This window comes from Gopherus evgoodei, chromosome 7 (assembly GCF_007399415.2).
Source record: "Gopherus evgoodei ecotype Sinaloan lineage chromosome 7, rGopEvg1_v1.p, whole genome shotgun sequence".
Lineage (NCBI taxonomy): Eukaryota > Metazoa > Chordata > Testudines > Testudinidae > Gopherus > Gopherus evgoodei.
In genome coordinates, this window is record NC_044328.1 from 54,836,834 (window position 1) to 54,851,094 (window position 14,261).

A 14,261-nucleotide genomic window follows, 5' to 3' on the forward strand; every position below is an offset into this window, starting at 1 on the left:
CAAACAGCTAGCGAGCAGCTATACTCCATTGCTCTTCCTGCTCTACCTCCAAACTTATCCCAGATTAGTCAGCCTTCTCACTGGCACAGTGTTTGATTGAGCTTCCCCGCTGTTGGAGCAGAACAGCTCAGTGCTCTCCAGCTGAGATGCCTTCATGCAAGCCTTCATGACCCATATCACGTCTGCTCTGCAGATGCTGCCCCCTGGAAGGTTTGTCAGAGGCAGGAGCTGGCCACCACCTACACCACTTACTTCACATGGCTTTCTGCTGATATTGAATGGTACGAGGCAGCCCATTTTACACCAGTTCCAGTGAGGACTCAATGAAGTGGTAAAGATGATCTAGCCCACGCTGAAACCCCACCCGCCTAGAGGCCCTTATTGACCTTGCCTTATGCATCTGCTCTCGGCTGCACAAGTGGAAGGAGGAGAGAAGGCTGCCTGATGCCCCCACATTTTATCTAGTATGCAAAAACCTGTAGAACTGAGTCCTGAACTCATGCAGGTCGACCTGGTTCACTGATTCCTGACCCTGGAGGAGAAAGAACATCAATGGCAGTTGAATCTCTGTTTTTACTGTGGGGTGCCAGGTCACACCTTTGCCTACTGTCCTGCTTGGAAAATGGACCAGCCCAGGCCTGGTAGGGAGATACAACCTCGGCATCACCAGAGCTCTGTGCTCTGGAATCACCCTGAAACCTTTGAGTGGAACCTGACCCTAGAACCATGGCATCTCCCTCCATTTCCAGTTGCCACTGTAACTGGGGGGGCTTGGAACTGGTTAGATGGATTCCCCTGCAACTGACACTTTGGGACTGCTGCCAACTTTATAGACCTTAAGACACGCCAAACGCTCCAGATCCCTTTCCAGCCAAATTCTACGCTAGACCTGGTGGAGATGATTTATAGGCTGCTACTGTCATCAGGACCGGTGATCCAAGAGACCATCCCCTTACAGGCCATAGTGGAGTGGCACTGGGAAATAATATGTTTAGATGTGATCCATTCTCCATTCTTTTCAGTAATTCTTGACATTCTTTTGTTGGGGCTGCATGACCCTTGTATTTCCCAGTGGTGGAGGAACATAAGCTTCTCCTCCAAATATTGCCAGAAAGCTTGCCTCCATCAAATTCACCAGGCCCCAGAATACCCAAGTCCTAGGCCCCAGCATCAGATAAGACTCTTGGAAGTGAGACCCCGGACAGCAGGAGCTAACCAGAACGAGGCAGATCTAGACCAGACCCCCGACAAATATTAAGACTACCTGGAAAAACACAGGTTCACTGCCCCCACAATGGGGACTATCAGTGTCCAATAGACCTACAACTCGGGCAGAGGTGTCCTAAAGTTGCATGTACACCATTTCTGAACCAGAGCTCAAGGCACTACAAAGGTATAGCCAGGAAAATCTTTCAAAGAGCATCATTCAGCAACCCATCTCTCCAGCAGGAGCACCAGTCCTTCTTATGCGAAAAAAGGATGATTCACTATCATAGAAATCACGGATGGCCACCCCACGGCATGTGAGTCGCATGTGGCTCTTTTACCGTTAACTTTCATAGCCCGCTCCCCAGCCCTCCCATTCTCTGCCTACCGGACAGGCGGGGGGGGGGAAACTTGGGGGTTTTGCCCTGCAGCAGGATAGTGGGGCTTGGGGCTTCTGCTCAGCAGGGAGGGGTGTCTTTGGGCTTCAGCCCCATGGGGCACGCCTACCAGCACTTGAGGCTTTAGCGAGAATGGGGCTGAAGCCCCAACAGGTGCCTCCCGCATGGCTGAAGCCCTGAGACCCCTCTCCCTGCGGGGCTGAAACCCCAAGCCCCACCAACCCACCTCTCATGGGGCTGAAGCCCTGGCAGACGCACCCCAACTCTTGAACTTCTGAAGATTGTCCTGTGTGGCTTGGAGGGTCAGTAAGTTTGACACCGCCCCGATAGAATCATAGGCTAATAGGGGACCACAAGGATCATCTAGTTTAACCTCTGCAGCGTTGCAGGATTTGTTGTATCTAAACCATGCAAGACAGATAGTTCTTCTTCAAGTGATTGCTTATGTCCATTCCATTGTTGGTGGAGCCCTCTGGAGTGGCACGCGTATGCACTGTTATAAGGGGCGCTGCCGGCTCCTCCTCCCTCAGTTCCTTCTTGTCACCAATGACAGTGCTGGAACATCTCCTTGCCTTAGGAAACTTTCCTTCTCATCTGTGCCTAGTTGTGAATCTCTTGTGTATAGTTTATTAGTTCCCTTAGTGCATAAGTTAGAAATAGTCCCCTACCTTACTTAGCCTAGGGATGGGGCATGCCCCGATCCCCAGGCTTCAAGCCTTGTAACTGCTGCAAAAACTTATGCCAGTCAGTGATCCCCATCAAAGTTTTCTAAAGTGTTTGGGGGAGAGACGCATGAGCGACAATTTGTAAAAGTTTCAAGCTGCAACCAAAAAGGAGCATGGCATTTGACTTAGAGTGCTCCTTATGGAGTTGGCCCTTGCACCTGCCTCAGAGCCAGCTATATCAGACTCCTCTCCAAGCACCGCAGCATTGGTGTGAAGTGTGCCACCGGCACCATCGTCCGACCAGCACTGATCCTCATCCCCAGTACCAGCTAAAAAGCAAAGAAAGGCCAGGAGAGGATGTTCTCCTGCATCCCATAAAGGGAAGGAGAGAGCCGGGGAGAGCAAAGACCCGCATGGGGCAGCTCCTCTCCTTCAGACAGTGGCCAGTCTCCAGCATCTCTTGGGCTGTTGAACCCCCTTAGAGTCCCACTCACCACCCCGGGAAGTGGCAGAGGTACTTGGCACCTAGCAGTGCCATCCATGCTGGAGGCTTTCAGGCCACATTGTCCCTGCTGGTGCCGCTTACATCGGTTAGTGAGGTTCCCCATGCAAGGGGTAAACCCACTCTGGGACCTCTCCAGCAGTCCCCATTGGTGCGGCACCACTCCCCAATGCAGGGGGTGCCCCGCCAACGCTCACCTGAGCAGTGTCATCAGCCCCTGGGTATGGGTTGGCTTACCTGTCAGAGTTCCCAGCATCATTCCCTGGACTCTAGGCAGCATTCCCCAGGATCCTAGCATTGATCACAACTGTCTGGCGGAGACCTGTGGAGGTACATTGCCAGTCCCCAGAGTCCCAGCACCAGTCCCCAGAGCGGTCGAATTGATCTTCAAACTTGTGGCACCACTCTGGAGAGCCAAGATGCCCGTCTCTGGAATCCTGTCACTGGTCTCTAATTTGCCACTATGGATCCCAATGGCTACTTGAATGATTTCCTGAGCTAAGACCTTGATCCTCTCACTCCCAGTTCACGGAGCTGCACCACTCTCAAAGCATGAAGCATTGATCACTGTGGTACTGTTACCATTCCGCTGAATGCCGCTGTGACTGGCAGCACTGCAGCACTGAGAGCTGCCTTCCCTGTACAGGTCACCAGTGGAGACCCGCAGAGAGGTCGACAGGAACGGGGCAGACAGCTGGCATCAGTACAGTCCTGGTTCCCCTGGCGAGTCTCTCCCTCTTCAGGCTCAGAGAGTGAAGAGAAGGATCTGCCTGCAGGCCAAGGCCACTCACCGGGGCATTGGCATTCCCAACGGGTCCACCAGTGGCCGCATGGCCCTAGGTTCAGTGGCTCCCTGGCAACTATGGAACCCCTGGGAGTTCCCCAACCATCGCAGGGACATCTGAGGAATGGTTGATGATAGTCTCCCGCCTGCTCCCCTGGCGGAGGCTACTGAATTAGCAGACCCACCTATACCTGCCTCCTCATCCTCTTCGCCTGATGAGGCAATAGCAGGACCTTCCTACATAGGTTCACCAGGAGCTTATAAAGAGGGTGGCATCTAACCTGGGTTTGGAGGCCGAGCAATTGGCAGAACCCTCTGACCCCGTTTGATGTTTTAAGTGCAGCAGCCCCCTCCAAAGTGGCGTTGTCCATCCATGAAGGAGTGATAAGATTCATAGACTTTAGGGTCAGAAGGGACCAATGTGATCATCTAGTCTGACCTCCTGCACAAAGCAGGCCACAGAATCCTACCCATCCACTTCTATAACAAACCCCTAACCTATGTCCAAGTTACTGAAGTCTTCAAATTGTGGTTTGAAGACCTCAAGCTGCAGAGAATCCACCAGCAAGTGACCCATGCCCCATGCTTTGGAGGAAGCCGAAAAACCTCCAGGGCCTCTGCCAATCTGCCCTGGAGGAAAATTCCTTCCCGACCCCAAATATGGCGATCAGCTAAACCCTGGGCATGTGGGCAAGACTCACCAGCCAGCACTCAGGAAAGAGTTCTCTGCAGTAACTCAGATCCCATCCCATCCAACATCCCATCACCGACTACTGGGCATACTTATCTGCTGGTAATCAAAGATCGATTGCCAAAATTAAGCTATCCCTTCCATAAACTTATCAAGCTTAGTCTCAAAGCCAGATATGTCTTTTGCCCCCACTACTCCCCTTGGAAGGCTGTTCCAGAACTTCACTCCTCTAATGGTTAGAAACCTTCATCTAATTTCAAGTCTAAACTTCCTAGTGTCCAGTTTATACCCATTCGTTCTTGTGTCTACATTGGTACTAAGCTTAAATAATTCCTCTCCCTCCCTAATATTAATCCCTTGATATATTTATAAAGAACAAGCATGTCCCCCCTCAGCCTTCTTTTGGCTAGACTAAACAAGCCAAGCTCTTTGAGTCTCCTTTCATATGACAAGTTTTCCATTCCTCGGATCATCCTAGTAGCCCGTCTCTGAACCTGTTCCAGTTTGAATTCATCCTTCTTAAACATGGGAGACCAGAACTGCACACGTATTCCAGGTGAGGTCTCACCAGTGCCTTATATAACAGTACTAACACCTCCTTATCTTTGCTGGAAATACCTCGCCTGATGCATCCTAAAACGCATTAGCTTTTTTAACAGCCATATCACATTGGCTGCTCATAGTCATCCTGTGATCAACCAATACTCCAAGGTCCTTCTCCTCTTCTGTTGCTTCCAACTGATGTGTCCCCAATGTATATCTAAAATTCTTATTATTAATCCCTAAGTGCATGACCTTGTACTTTTGACTATTAAATTTCATCCTATTACTATTACTCCAGTTTACAAGGTCATCCAGATCTTCCTGTATGATATCCCAGTCCTTCTCCGTGTTAGCAATACCCCTCAGCTTTGTGTCATCCGCAAACTTTATTAGCACATTCCCGCTTTTTGTGCCAAGGTCAGTAATAAATAGGTTAAATAAGATTGGTCCCAAAACCGATCCTTGAGGAACTCCACTAGTAACCTCCTTCCGCCTGACAGTTCACCCTTCAGTACACCCGTTGTAGTCTCCCCTTTAACCAGCTCCTTATCCACCTTTCAATTTTCATATTGATCCCCATCTTTTCCAATTTGACTAATAATTCCCATGTGGAACTGTGTCAAATGTCTTACTGAAATTAAGGTAAATTAGGTCTACTGCATTTCCTTTGTCTAAATAATCTGTCACTTCTCAAAGAAGGAGATCAGATTGGTTTGGCACGATCTACCTTTAGTAAAACCATGTTGTAATTTGTCCCAATTACCATTGACCTCAATGTCCTTAACTACTTTCTCATTCAAAATTTTTCCAAGACCCTACATACTGCAGATGTCAAACTAAAGGCCTATAGTTACTCAGATCACTTTTTTCCCTTTCTTAAAGATAGGAACTGTGTTAGCAATTCTCCAGTCATACGGTACAACCCCTGAGTTTACCGAGTCATTAAAAATTCTCACTAATGGGCTTGCAATTTCATGCACCAGTTCCTTTAATATTCTTGGATGAAGATTGTCTGGGCCTCCGATTTGTCCCATTAAGCTGTTCAAGTTTGGCTTCTACCTCAGATGTGGTAATATCCATCTCCATATCCTCATTCCTGTTTGTCATCCTTCCATTATCCCTAAGCTCCTCATTAGCCTTATTAAAGACTGAGGCAAAGTACTTATTTAGATATTGGGCCATGCCTAGGTTATCCTTAACCTCCTTTCCATCCTCAGTGTTTAGCGGTCCCACTTCTTCTTTCTTCGTTTTCTTCTTGTTTATATGGCTATAGAACCTTTTACTATTGGTTTTAATTCCCTTTGCAAGGTCCAGCTCTGCTTGGCTTTTATCCTCTCTCATTTTATCCCTACATGTTCTGACCTCACTAAGGTAGCTTTCCTTGCTAATCCCACCCTTCTTCCACTCCTTGTAGGCTTTCTGCTTTTTCTTAATCACCTCTCTGAGATGCTTGCTCATCCAGCTTGGTCTACAACTCCTGCCTGTGGTTTTTTTCCACTTTCTTGGGATGCAGGCTTTCCATAGTTTCTGTAGCTGCGACTTAAAGTAATTCCGGGCCTCCTCCACATTTAGATCCACAAGTTCTTCAGTCCAATCCACTTCCCTAACTAATTTCCTTAATTCTTTAAAGTTAGCCCTCGAAAAGTCAAAAACCATAGTCCCAGATCTATTTTTTATTTATCCTTCCATCTACTTTGAACTGAATTAGCTCATGATCACTCAACCAAGGTTGTCCCCTACGACCATTTCTTCTATGAGGTCCTCACTACCACCAAAACAAATCTAAAATGGCCACCATTCGTTGTTGGTTCTTCAACTACTTGGTGAAGAATCCATCTCTATCAGAAAAATCTGAGCCCTATTATTCTTGTACTTGCAGCAATTTCTCTCCAGTCTATATCTGGGAAGTTAAAGTCTCCACCATGATCACACATTTCCATTAGTATTTACTCATTAAAAACATGAAGAGGTCTCTATCCATATCCAAATCAGATCCGGCGGTCTGTACACAACCCAAGCACTATCTCAGAGGGGAAGCTCTAGGTAGCTTTCTTTCCCAGTGTGATTTTTGCCCAGACAGACTCTGTCTTGTCCATTCCATCACTTCTATTCTCTCAGTTAACCTCCTCATTGATGTACATGCTACTCCACCACCTTTGCCTTTATTTCGGTCTTTCCTAAACAGCACATAGCTTCAATACCTGTACTCCAGTCATGACTCATTCCACCAGTTTCTGTTAATCCCATGATATCGGTTTTCACTTCCTGCACCAGTAGCTTAGTTCCTCCATTTTGTTCCTCGGCTCCTCGCATTAGTGTACGGCATCTTAATTTTTGCCATTTGGCTTCACTGACATTCTTTACCCTGTTTAGGCACAGACATTCTACCACCAGCATCACCTGTTAGTCTGCTATCTACACTACCCTTCCCTTATGCCAATTTTTCTGTCCATGACTGTATCCCCTCGCTTACTTTGTTTTTCCTTCCCTCTCAGGTTAAATTCCGGCATGGAGATCTCCCGGACATCTCCCAACCATCTACCCCAAATTCCTAGTTTAAAAGCTCTCTAATTAGATTCGCGAGCCTCCATCTAGAAGTCTATTCGCCTCCTTACTCAGGTGAAGTCCATCCCAGATAGAACAGTCTTCTGTCTGTACATGCTTCCCAATGGCCGTACATCCAAAGCCCTCCTTATAGCACCACTGCTGACCTGCTGTTGATCACCATAATCTGTACACCTTTGACTAGCTCAGCTCTAGGAACTGGCGAATCCCACTGAAGAGCACCTGAGCCTCGTCGATTTCCTTAATTAGCGTCTTCCCAGTCTGGCATATATTCTCCCTTGAATATTCCAGAGAGTATCTAGCCGTCATCATTCGTCCCACATGAAGTACAATCACGGATTCTTTCCCTCCCCGCTCCTGCCAGGATCCTTTTCAGCCTCAGGTCCAAATCCGGTATCTTAGCACCCGCAGACAGCACACCCTTCTGTTCTCCTGATCAGCTCTAGTTACAGGCCTGTCTATTCTTCTCAGTAAGGAGTCTCCCATCACGTAGACCTGCCTTTTCCTGGTGACTGTGTGATTCTCCGGTCTATCCCCTGCTCCCACTGGCTGCAAGTCCTCTCGATTCCTATTCACCCTTGCAATCCTCCTGGGGCTTATATTTGGTGTTGCCTCCATTGACTCCTCCCCTCCTCTTGTAGGACTATCAGCTCTTCTCTTTTCCTTGCCCTCTCTCCTTCAGCGACCACCTCCTGTGCCCCTTCTTCATTTTCCAACTCTGCAAACCTGTTCCTGAGTTCTATTTCCTCCTTCACTGGCCCGTCTTTTCCTCTGCCTGGTTCTCTTAGTCACATGCTTCCACCGTCCACTTCCTCCCCCAGCAGTCTCTCCTCTGGATTCTTTGGTCCTGCTTCCATCTGCACGTCATGAGCTTATCCCTTCAGCCCCTCGTGTCTGTGCTCCATCATCTGCTCAAACCCCCTTCTAAACTCAACCAGAGTTTCCACCTGCATCTCCAGTCCTCGGATCTTTCTTCATCAGCTCTATCAGGCGGCACTTCCTACAGACAAAACTCTTTTCAGGTACCCCTCCAGGATCATGTACATGCCGCACCTTTCACATCCAGTCATCCTCATTGTGTCTTTCACTGCTACCTCTGTATCAGTCATAGCCTTCCCACCTAAAGCCTGGTAGTCCACGGAACACAACACAAACCCCCAGCAGGCACCAGACCACCACTCCTTACCTAGCCTGTCAGTTCCTCTGTCTAGTCTCTCCTGCAACCTCCCCCTGTAAACTCCCTCTGAAACTCCCTGTTTACAACTCTGTTTGCTAGCTGCTGTGCCGCTGCCTGAACTGGCTGGCTACTTTTATAGGACCCTTAATCAGGTAAGCGCCGCCCCCTAAACAGGACTCCCACTGCTCTCCCAGCACACTGCCCCAGCAGCCTCCACACACACACATACACACTACACAATACAGTCCACAAACTACAAAAACTGCTCCTCCAACAGAACTCCCTCTGAAACTCCCCTGTTTACAACTCTGTTTGCTGGTTGCTGTGCTGCTGCAGCTGTCTGTGCCGCTGCCTGACTGGCTGTTCAAGTCCTTCTGGCAACCCCAATCACTGCCACCCATGTAGGATGAGGGAAAGTATTATGTCCCTGCCAAGGAATTTGAATACCTGTATACATACCCTTCTCCAAGCTCACTGGTGGTATTGGCAGCCAATGAACGCGATAGACAGGGCCAACGGGATCAACCCCTAAGAGTAAGAGAGTGAAGAGGCTTGATCTCTTGGCAGAAAAATGTATTCTATGGCCAGCCTTCAGTTGAGAGTTGCCAACCATCAGGCCATTAGTTTAACATTTGGCAGTCTATACCCAAGTTTGCAGAGTTCCTGGCTATTCTGATGAGGGCAGAGCTGTGGCCAGGGCACCCTCCGAGCGGCTTCAAATACAGCAGACTCGGCGACCTGGACCGGGGCTTTAGCCGTTTCCAGGAGGCGTGCTATGATGGGTTGGATCACAGAAATCCCCTTGGGAGCTGCCAACTGCTATGCCAGGCTACCTCTCTCCTGTTTTCCTTGCCAGCTCAGGACTCCAGCACCCCGTCTTGCTGAGCCAGACACTCCCCTTCTGCTCCAACAAAGACCCAGGGTCTGATTACTTGCCCCAAGGCTGCAGGTTTACCTGAAAACAGCTCACAAAAGTGTGCTTGTCTTTAGCATTCAGATGCCCAACTCCCATGGGGTCTAAACTCAAATAAATCTGTTTTACCCTGTATAAAGTTTATGCAGGTAAACTCATAAATTGTTTGCCCTCTTTATCACTGATGGAAAGATATGCACAGTTGTTTGCTCCCCCAGGTATTAATACATACTCTGAGTTAATTAATAAGTAAAAAGTGATTTTATTAAATACAGAAAGTAGGATTTAAGTAGTTCCAAATAGTAACAGACTGAGCAAAGTAAGTCACCAAGCAGAATAAAATAAAATGTGCAAATCTGTGTCTAATCAAACTGAATACAGATAATCTCACACTTAGAGATGCTTCAGTAAGTGGTTTTTGTTTGTTTGCTTGTTTGTTTTTCCTCAGTCTGGACACCTTCCAGGTCTGGGAACAATTCTTTCCCTTAGTACAGCTCTGTTCCAGCTTAGGTGGTAGCTAGGGATTCTTCATGATTGCTCTCCTCTCTCCCTTTGCTCTCTTCCACCCCTTTATATATCTTTTGCGTAAGGCGGGAATCCTTTTGTCCCCCTCTGAGTTCCCACCCCCTCCTTCTCAATGAAAAGACACCAGGTTAAAGATGGATTCCAGTTCAGGTGACATGATCACATGTCACTGCAAGATTTCATTACCACTTGCCAGCACACACTTATACAGGAAGACTCACAAGTAAAACACACCCATCTGCAGACAGTGGTCCCAGTTAATGGGAGTTATCAAGATTCCAAACCACCATTAATGGCCCACACTTGTACATAATTACAATAGGCCCTCAGAGTATATTTCATATTTCTAGTTTCAGATACAAGAGTGGTACATTTATACAAATAGAATGATAACACCCAGCAGATTATAAGCTTTGTAATGATATCTTACAAGAGACCTTTTGCATGAAGCATATCTCAGTTACATTATATTCACTTATGATTAAATTTTTATAAAACCATATAGACTGCACAACATCATACATGCGTCCTGGTTTCAGTCATAGGGCCTATTGGTGGAGATTCAGCAGTCCATCCAGGACTTCCCCTTCAGTGGCCTGGCACTGTTCGCGGAACAAACAGACAGCAGTTACATGGCCTGAAAGACTCAAGGGCTATCTTGTGCTCGCTGGGCCTTTACATGCCAGCGCCTGCGAGAAAGTGGTTCAAGCCACAGCAGTCCCACAGGCTTGGGAGCAATCCCAAACAGCCTTTCTGCAAAAAGAGCAAGGACTACAAGCACCGGCAAGGCCAATACTTGGCCTCCTCAGCTCACTCGAGCTCTACTTGCAACCAGCCGGGTACTAAGCAGGTATTTTGGGCGACCTGCAGCCTGTGTCCTGGATCCAGGACCCCCTGCTTTCTTCCAACCGCTTGTCTCCTTCCTGGGCTCTATAACATTGACCAGTGGGTCCTCTGCACAGTAGCAGGAGGGTATATCCTCCAGTTATTTCTACTCCCCCCGCGCACACACACACACACTCTCTCTCCATACTCTCTTCGGGACCCCTTCTCATGAGCATCTGCAAGCTCAGGAGTTGCAGGGCCTTGTTCCGGAGGAAGCCGTGGGGGAAGTCTCTCAGCGCTTGAGGGGGAAAGGGTTTACTCCTGCAATTTTTTTATCCCAAAGGCCCAGAAGGGTCTACACACCCATCCTGCGTGGCCTTAGGTATCTCAAGAAGTTGAAGTCCCACGTGGTCTCCCTGGCCTCCATCATTCCTTCCCTGGATCTTGGAGACTGGTACATTGCCCTCGACTTGAAAGAGGCTTACTTTCCACACATCAATATTTCACTGACACAATTCCTACGTTTCATTGTTGGGTACCGCCCACAATCAATTTGCAGTGTTCCTTTTTGGCCTAGCAATGGTGCCTAGGGTATTTACGAAGTGCATGTTGGTGGTGGCAGCCTGTCTCAGATATTGGAGTATCTAGATCTACCCTAACCTCTGTGACTACCTCATCAAGGGCCACTCCAGGGTCCAGGTCTGGCACAGCATCGAGATGTTGCGAGCCATTGTGAAGTTCTGGGCCTGTTGATAAATGAATAAAATCAATTTTGGTCTCAGTCCAAACGATAGAGTTTATTGGAATGGTACTCGATACTACCTGAGCCAGAGCATTCCTAACAGAGGCCAGATTAAGGTCAATGTCAGATCTGATTGCCAGTGTCACTGCCCATCTGCTCACCACGGCCCGGGTCTGTCTCACATCATTGGGGCATATGACAGCATGCACGTACGTTGTCCAACTTGCTAGACTCAGGTTGTGTCCCCTCCAGAGGTGGCCGGAGTCAGACTACTTCCTAGACAAGTGTCATCACAATCCCTCTCGGATACTTACCTCTCGGCAGTGGTGGTCCGACCTGATTCTAGTATTGGCAGATGTGTCGTCACGAGCCCGTGACCATGGTCTCCCTGATTTCAGATGTGTCCAACCTTGTTGAGGAGTGCATCTCAGTACACTGAGGACTCAAGGGTTATGTTCTTGAAAGGAGCTGTGTTGCATATAAATGTCAGGGAGCTCAAAGCTGTCCACCTGGCTTGCGGCGACTTCCTTCCCCAACTGTCTGGCCGGGTGGTGAAGGTGTTGACAGTCAACCCAGCCTCTGTGTTCTGTGTCAACAGGCTGGGGGAAGCTCGATCGTCAGTGCTGTGCCAGAGGCCCACCCTCCTTGGGATTTCTGCATCCAGCATGCAGTCCATCTGGAAGCCTCCCCCAGTGTCCAGAACATGCTGGCGGATTGCCTCACCAGGTCCTCCTTCTCCCACCACAAGTGAGGTTGTCAGAATGCTCTTCCAGAAGTGGGGAGCTCCCCAAGTGGACCTGTTCACCACCAGAGAGAACAGAAAGCATCATCAGTTTTGTTCTCTCCAAGGCCTCGGCAGAGGCTCACTATCCGATGTCTTTCTCCTGTCCTGGTCAGAGGACCTGATGTATGCCTTCCCAACAATTCCGTTTATAAGCAAAGTCCTCTCAAAAATCAAGAGGGACAAGGCACAGGTCATTATAATCATCCCAGCATTGGTTCGGCATGCTTAGAGACCTGGTTGTTGCAGCCCTGTGGCCACTTCCCAGGTGTTCAGACCTACTCTTGCAGGATCACAGTTGACTTCTGCTCTGGACCTCGCCTCTCACCGCCTCACAGCTTGGATGCTGCATGGCTGAATCTAGAGGAACAAGCCTGGTCTAGTCAGGTATAGCAGGTTCTCTTGGAGAAGCAGAAAGCCCTCCACCAGAGCAACTTACCTGGCAAGTAAGCATTTCTCTTGCTGGGCATCAGAACGGAATATCTCCCCGGCCCAGTCATCTCTGCAGGCCATACTGGATTACCTGCTTCACTTAAAGCACCAAGGGCTCATCTTCTCTTCTATCAAGGGGCACCTGGCTGCCATATCAGCCGTATGCATCCAGGGTAGATCAGTGTTCTCGCATGAGATGTCACTCAAGTTCTTGGAAGTCCTTGGAAGACTCTTTCTGCCAATCTGGGATCCAGTTCCCCAGTGGGACCTTAATTTGTCCTCTCCAGGCTCACGGGTCCACCCTTTGAGCCTATGGCTTCTTTTTCCCTTTCTCACTTGTCATGGAAGATTGCATTTCTTGTAGCTATTACCTAGGCGAGACGTGTCTCCAAAATTAAAGCCCTCACTTTTGAGCCCCCATACACTGTATTCTCCAAGGACATGGTCCAGGTCCAGCTGCGGCCCCATCCGGCCTTCCTGCCAAAGGTGGTGTCACACTTCCATATGAACCAGGATAATTTCCTCCTAGTGTTCTGTCCAAAGCCTCACGCGACCAATGACAAGACATGTCTGCACAGTCTAGATGCCAGGCATGCCCTGGCTTTCTACCTGGAGCACACCAAGCCCTTTCTGTGTCCTCTAGAGGATTTCAATTTGGATCACCGCCTGCATCCGTACTTGTTATGAGTTATCACAGGCAGTGCCTTCACCGATACTGAAGGGTCACTTGACGAGGGCTCAGTCTTCTTTGGCTGAGTTCCTGGCACACGTCCTATCCAGGACATTTGCAGGCCACGATGTGGTCTTCGGTTCACAACGCATTATGCTATCGCCCAGCAAGCCAGAGATGATGCTGGATTTGGCAGAGCTTTTTTGCAATCCACATGTCCATGAATTCCTACATGCCACCAATGGTACTGCTTGGGAGTCTCCTACAAGCACTCGAAGCAAGCACTCGAAGAAGAAAAGAGAGTTACCTGTTTTCATAACGTGTTCTTCGACATGTGTTGCTCATGTCTATTCCAGGACTCGTCCTCCTTCCCCTCTGTCAGAGTTTCAGCAAGAAGGAACTGAGGGAGTGGGAAGCCGGCGGTGCCCCTTATACCGCGGCATACGCGCACCACTCCAGAGGATGCCAGAGCCAGTCACTTATGGATACTACTAAGTGAAAAACTTCTAGCACCAGTGCATGTGGCAAGCACACACACCTACAATGGAACGGACATGAGCAACACATCTCAAAGAACAAGAGTTACAAAAGGTAAACGTCTTTTACTTACCCTACAGTAACTGGTTCTTCAAGGTGTGGTCAATGTGGATCCCATGAGTCCATCCCTGCTTTTCAGAGTTCTCTGCTTCCATGGACTCGAATTGCAAGGGAATTGAGGGAGCATCACAGCCACTCCCCCTTTATACCCTTGCATGAAAGCACAAGGAGAGGCACAGGCACATGTGCAACCCTGATGGATGCTGTTACTAAAATAAAATATCCACTCTCACATGCATGGGGTG

At 48.7% G+C, this 14,261-nt stretch overlaps 1 protein-coding gene across 1 annotated transcript in view; it reads left to right on the forward strand.

The window, feature by feature from the left end:
• The window catches only part of BMPR1A (bone morphogenetic protein receptor type 1A), a 203,232-nt gene that overhangs the window by 164,330 nt on the left and 24,641 nt on the right, over window positions 1-14,261 (forward strand). The window lies entirely within an intron of this gene.